The following is a 7,110-nucleotide window of genomic DNA, read 5'->3' as shown; positions in this document are numbered from 1 at the left end:
AGTTCTCATAAAAGTGAATGGGACCAGCATGGCACAGCCGCTGTCTCCATAGCCCATGTCATTTCACTTTTTTAATGTGTAGTGACTAGTTGTAAGACTTTGTAATATACTTTACTATAGAATTATGGACCACTGTTGCAAAGGAGAATTTGTATTCAGCATCTACTGAAGATTGATTACTGGAAGATGCAAAGTTGGGCTTCTTAGCAGGGGTGCAATTATCAAAGTTCCCTGCCTATGTATTTTACAATCAATTGACACCACTTTTGTGGCATTAACAGGTTACAAATTGTCACACACCCTTTGTGGCTCTTCCCCACTTTTCCTAAGTGGCAGGGAAAGTGGCCAGGAGGTCCAGCTTATTTATCATGTTCTATGCCAGGGGGGACATTTAAGTAAAATCTTTTATAGGCAATAGTGAAGGGCAAGGATTGTGACAGGGAGGGCAGAGGTAGGCTGAGAAGCCTACACCTTAGGCTACTTTCACACTAGCGTTCGATCGGATCCGTTCTGAAAGGATCCGATCATAATAATGCAGACGGAGGCTCCGTTCAGAACGGATCCGTCTGCATTATATTGGCAAAAAAAAGCTAAGTGTCAAATTAGCCTGAGCGGATCCGTCCAGACTTTTACATTGAAAGTCAATGGGGGACGGATCCGCTTGAAGATTGAGCCATATTGTGGCATCTTCAAACGGATCCGTCCCCATTGACTTACATTGTAAGTCTGGACGGATCCGCACGGCCAGGCGGACACCCGAACGCTGCAAGCAGCGTTCAGGTGTCCGCCTGCTGAGCGGAGCGGAGGCTGAACGCCGCCAGACTGATGCAGTCTGAGCGGATCCGCATCCATTCAGACTGCATCAGGGCTGGACGGAAGCGTTCGGGTCCGCTCGTGAGCCCCTTCAAACGGAGCTCACGAGCGGACAGCCGAACGCTAGTGTGAAACTAGCCTTAGGGCTAATGCACAAACGTATTCTTTGTTTCCATTCTGTTTTTTTTCTTTCTTCTTTTGCGGACCGTACGCAGAACCATTCAATTCAATGGGTCCACACACAAGTTTTTTTTTTTTTTATATAAAACATATCCTTGTACATATTGCGGACAATAATAGGACAGCACTGTTCTTTAGGGGCCAGATGTCCCGTTCCGCTAATTACGGAATGCACACGGACGTCATCCGTATCTTTTGCGGATCTGTGTTTAGCTATTTACTGGACTGAGACAACAGGGGTATTCCCGGGTACTAGGGATGAGCGAATCGACTTTGGATTAAACATCCAAAGTCGATTTGCATAATGCTTTGAATACTGTACAGAGCAAACTCTGTACAGTATTAGAATGTATTTTCTTCAATGAGCCAAAGTTATTACCGCAAAGTCTTGCAAGACTTCGCATATTTCATAAATCAATTTCTACTGTAAAAAAAAAAAAAACATTTCCCGAACTCTGGTTCGGTTCCAAGGTACCACTTAGAACCAAACCCAAGTTTGGGAAATGTTTTTTTTTACAGTAGAAAGCCGGAATTAGACTTACCGGTAATTCATTATCCACGAATCCACCATGACGGCCCAGAAAGATTGACCCCTGACCTCTGTAGGGCAGGAACAGAGATAGGTTTAAAAGGACCCCTCCCACCACCATTCACCAGTGAGTTCCAGATTATAGTGCCACAACCACCGGTTAAGAAGTGAAACAACTCAAAGTGGTTTTTTTTTTGTTTTTGTATTAACTCATACCAAGTCATTGCAATACATTTTTTTTTTTTGGTGGGATATCATGCCATCATGGTGGATTTGTGGAAAATGAATTACCGGTAAGTCTAATTCCGGCTTTCCACTTCACCACCATGACAGCCCAGAGAGACATAACAGATTATATACGTCTTAGGGTGGGGCAACGGCCTGTAGGACCTTGCGACCAAAGGCCAGGTCGGAAGACCTGGATAAGTCGAGTCTATAATGTTTAGTCCAGCTATTATGGATAGAATTTTTATAATGGTCTATAATGTTTAATGAAGGTGTTTACACTGGACCAGGTTGCAGCCTGGCATATTTGATCTAGGGAAGCTCCTGCCCTTTCAGCTGAAAGAGGCAGACATGGCTCTCGTGGAATGAGCCCGAATGACCTCTGGACAACTGATGCCTTCGATCTTGTAGCAGTCCGTAATAGTCTGTTTTACCCATCGGGCAATGGTAGATCTGGAAGCTGCCTTCCCCTTATTTTTACCACAAAAGAGCACTAGTAAGTTGTCCACCTTCCTCAGGTCTCTAGTGACCTCTAGGTATTTTAGTACTGTTCGTTTGACGTTCAGGGTATGGAAACGTTCCTCTCCAGAATTCTTAGGATTCTTACAAAAGGAGGGAAGAATGATCTCCTGGCTTCTATGGAAGTCTGTTACTACCTTTGGCAAAAACGTCGGGTCTAGACTCAAGGTAATAACGATCCTCCTGTATTGTGAGATATGGTTGTCTTATTGACAATGCTTGGATCTTGCTCAGTCTTTTTGCTGATGTTATAGCTATAAGAAAAGCCGCCTTCTGAGAAAGATGCTTCAGGGAACTTGAGTCCAAGGGTTCGTAAGGCGGACCTGTGAGTCCCCTAAGGACAGTGTTTAAGTCCCAGGATAGGCACCTTGATTTGAGAGATGGTCTTAGCCTGGCAGCTAAGGAATCTTTGGATCCATCTATGGCTGGCTAATTCGGAATCGAAATAGGCACTAAGCGCTGAGACCTGGACTCTAAGGGTAGAAGGACTTAACCCTGACTCTAGTCCCTTTTGAAGGAAATCCAGAATCCTCTGTATGTTTGGTTTGGTCTGGGGCTTTGTCGCTTGACCAGGTGCAGAATCTTTTCCAGATTTTAAATAAATGGAGTTAGTCACCTTCTTTCTGCTGGCCTTCAAGGTAGAGATAACACCCTCAGAGAGACCTCTACGTCTTAGAAGGTTGGACTCAGGATCCAAGCCGAGATGTTGAAGATTTCCGGATGAGGAGGGAGAACCGGCCCCATGGATCAGGATATCCTTCCTCCTTGGGAGAATAAATGCTTCCTGTGAGGAGAGTTTGGTTAGAATCGAGAACCAGCTCCTCTTGGGCCAGTACGGGGTGACCAGGATTACTCTGGCCCTGCCCCTGATGATTTTTTGGAGAACCCTTGGGATTAATGGGAACGGAGGGAAGGCATATGCAAGGTCCCAGTTCCAGTGCAGGGAGAAGGCGTCGATCGCTGGGGGGCCTGTCCCCTGTGGTTTGATACCTTTGCGTTTATCCTTGTAGCGAATAGATCTACCAGTGGGAGGCCCCATCTCTGGACAATCAGATTAAAGATGTCGATGTTTAAAGACCATTCTCCCTGGTCTATGGTAGTCCTGCTGAGGAAGTCCGCTGCACAATTTAGGCTTCCTTTTAAATAAATTGCAGATATTGATTTTACATTATTTTTTTCCCTTCAGAGGAAGATTTTTCTGGACAGACCTTCTAGTTTCTGAGACCGTGTGCCCCTCTGATGCTTGAGGTAGGACACGGTCGTTACATTGTCTGAATAGACCTTTTATATGTTGGTTCCTTCGTTTTGGAGCGGCTACTCGTATTGTCTCCCAAACTGCCCTGAGCGGGGGGCGTGGCCAACTGCCGACATGGCCGGACGTGTCTGAGAGCAGCTCCGGCTCCATAACTTCTATCCTGTGTAATCCTGAGCTGGCATCACAGATTTCTATCTCATACCTGAGCTACAGAACCAGCGGAACTCGTACGTCCCGATCATGGGCCCTAGCAAAGCGCAACAAGCTGCGGATCGCCTGAAGGAGTTCGCTCGTCAGGACCCACAGCATGGCGCCGCGGCCACCTCCTCTCCTCGTGCACCGCTTACCAGGGGACAAGCTGGACAGGCCTCAGCGACGGAGACTGAGGGGGAGCCTGAACTTACCTTGCAGGCATCCCACAGTCAGCTAATGGCTGCCATCATGGGTTGCCAGTCGTCACTTACAGGCAAGATAGAGGAGGTCAGAGTGGACCTAGGCCTCTTGCGTCATGACATCCAGCAGCTAAGGGAGAGGGTCCGGCTTACAGAGAAAAGGGTGTCTGAGCTGGAGGACTCGACAAGGCCCCTGGCTGCTAGGGTGACTGCTGTGGAGGGAGCGGTTGAAATGTGGCATCAGAAGTGTGACGACCTAGAAAACCGCTCGAGGAGGAATAACATCCGCATACTGGGTATGCCTGAGAGGACCGAGGGATCCGTTCCTGCTACATTCCTAGAGGGATGGTTCAAGTCGACGTTCCCAGATGCGTCCTTCTCTGCGGCTTTTGCGGTAGAGAGAGCCCACCGGGTCCCGGCCCGAATGCCCCCACCTGGGGCCCCGTCAAGACCACTCCTTGCCCGCATGCTCAACTGGCGGGATCGTGATCTCACTCTCTCCAAGGCCAGAATCAAGCAAACCATTACCCTCGGTTCTGCTAATATCTCCTTGTATCCGGATTTCTCGGCAGAATTACAGAAGAAGAGGGCTACGTTTACATCCATAAAGAAACGCTTGCGAGATATGGATTTACAATATTCCATGGCCTACCCGGCCCGCTTGAGAGTCTTGGATGGTGGGAAATCGCACTTCTTCAATAACCCCAGGGAGGCTGAGGACTGGCTACTAGTGAGACCTCGGAATGCGCCGCAGAGATGAGAGGACAATCCTATGACAACAGACACACTAGTTTTGGTTTCGGGACGGAACTTGTTTATCCTATGGTTCTTTTTAATATGAGCATTTAAAGGACTACTGGACTTACACGTGAACCTTTCATCTGATGGCTAACGGGTGTGAGGGGCCCGTGAGTATGTCAGTAATTTGCCTCAGGTTATGTTTTACGGTTACTTAGCCATGCTTATAATTGATATTGGGAGCCAGTGCTCTCACCTGCACTTGTTTGCAAGACCTCTGCACTGTGCAGGTCCCCCATTAACATGGTCACTAATGTAATGTGCTTCATCTATGTTTATTGCTCGGCACACCGGGATTTATTGTTAGGTTATCTGTTTACCTGTTTGTATGCTAACTGGTACATCATCTATTACTATATCATACATTGCCGTGTCAGTATTGCGGCGGATGTTGGTGGGCTTCCTGGATCATCCTACTCATTAATGATCATACAGCGCTTATGGCATCTATAACATATATGTCCTGGAATGTGCGTGGTCTTGGGGGTCCCAGGAAGCGCATGGCGGTATTCGCACATATCCGGTCGTACAATCCTCATATTATATGCCTCCAGGAGACCCGTGTCACTGCCGATACAGAAGGTAGACTAAGTAAACCTTAAAAGCGCTTACGGTACGACATACTCTAGGGGTGTGTCCCTGCTAGTTCACCGCTCAGTAAGGTGGGAGGTACATCAGGAGGTGATGGATCCTGAGGGCCAATATATTTTTGTATTCGCACATTTAAATGGCGCTCCTTATGTTATACTTAATGTGTATATACCTCCTCCTGCCAACCTCTCTGTTCTGCAGGCTGCAGCGAGCTTTGCAGCCCAGTTCCCTTTTTCTAAGATATTGTGCATGGGAGACCTCAACATGGTGGGTAATGAGACACTGGATAGGTTCCAGGCCAATCCTCGCTCAGACGTATGTCTCTGATCCTTCTGAGGAGAATAGATTAGATTGGATGCAGAAGGGCAGGCAGTATATGCTATGCTTACAAGAAAAAAGTGATCGCAGGCTCTTCTTCCTTAAACAACAGGCTTTTGAGCAGGGTGGTAAGACGGGAAAGGTCCTAGCACAGGTTATTAGACGCAATACTATGGCTCCCCGATCATTCGCATACAGAATGTGGATGGATCCGTAGTGGAGGATCCGGGTGGGATATTGAACAGATTCAGAGAATTCTATAGTGAACTATACTCCTCGAGAACCCAGTATACCCTGTCTGCGCTTAATGAGTAGCTAGGTGAGGTGTCTCATCCTCAGTTATCCCCCTTGGATATGGGAATTCTTGATGAAGAGATCATGCTGGAAGAGGTGGTAGCTGCGATTAAGGGTTTAAATCTGGGAAAGTCCCCGGGGCCGGACGGCATTCCTCTGGAAGTATACTCAAAATATGAGGATATTTTAGGGCCTCAACTGCGCAAAATGTATGCTGCCTCCCTGGAGAAGGGCTTTCTACCGGATTCTCTATATGACGCATCTATTGTAATTCTCCTGAAACCGGATAAAAATCCCTTAGAGTGTGGATCCTATCGTCCAATATCACTATTAAACCTAGATTACAAAATATTGACTAAAATTCTTGCAAATAGGTTAAATAGGGTGATAGCCTCAATAGTACACGAGGACCAGTCCGGCTTCATACCTGGCCGTTCTACCTCTAGCAATATTAGAAGAGCCCAGGTGGTAGCGCAAGTGGGTTATACGGATGACAAACAGTGGGCCTTGGCATCCTTAGATACGGCCAAGGCATTCGATTCCATTGAATGGGAATTTTTGTTACATACCCTAGAAAGTTTTGGCTTTGGCCCCATTTTTATCAGGTGGATTAAAGTGCTCTATCACCGTCCTACTGCTAATATTATGATTAATGGGTCCTTGTCTCCCACATTTCCTTTACATCGGGGTACCCGGCAAGGATGTCCCCTATCCCCATTGCTATTTGCGGTGGCGATTGAACATCTAGCCATTAGAATACGCCAAGATACTATCTTCAAGGGGGTGTCTTTGGGAGGTAGGGAAGACAGACTAGGGTTGTATGCCAACGATCTCATTTTATTCATGGACGATGTAGACTCATCCCTACCACGGGCGATTGAGTTGATCGATCAATTTGGGGATTTCTCTGGCCTACGCATTAACTGGTCCAAGTCTGCCCTTATACCATTATGGTCCCCGGACTGGCCCCCAGTATATCACAATCTTATGGTTGTGGAACATTTCAAATATTTGGGTGTTAATATCACTAAGGACCCAACGAGATCACATTTGCTTAATATTGCCCCTATTGAGACCTATGCTTTGGATAAATTCAAATCGTGGACTACACTACCTCTATCAGTTATGGGCAGACTGAATCTTGTCAAGATGGTTCTCTTGCCCAAGGCATTATACTTACTAGGACACGCTTGCTC

Source organism: Bufo gargarizans, chromosome 7 (assembly GCF_014858855.1).
Source record: "Bufo gargarizans isolate SCDJY-AF-19 chromosome 7, ASM1485885v1, whole genome shotgun sequence".
Lineage (NCBI taxonomy): Eukaryota > Metazoa > Chordata > Amphibia > Anura > Bufonidae > Bufo > Bufo gargarizans.
The sequence above is the reverse complement of the archived record's forward strand: the minus strand, read 5'-3'. Positions refer to the sequence as shown.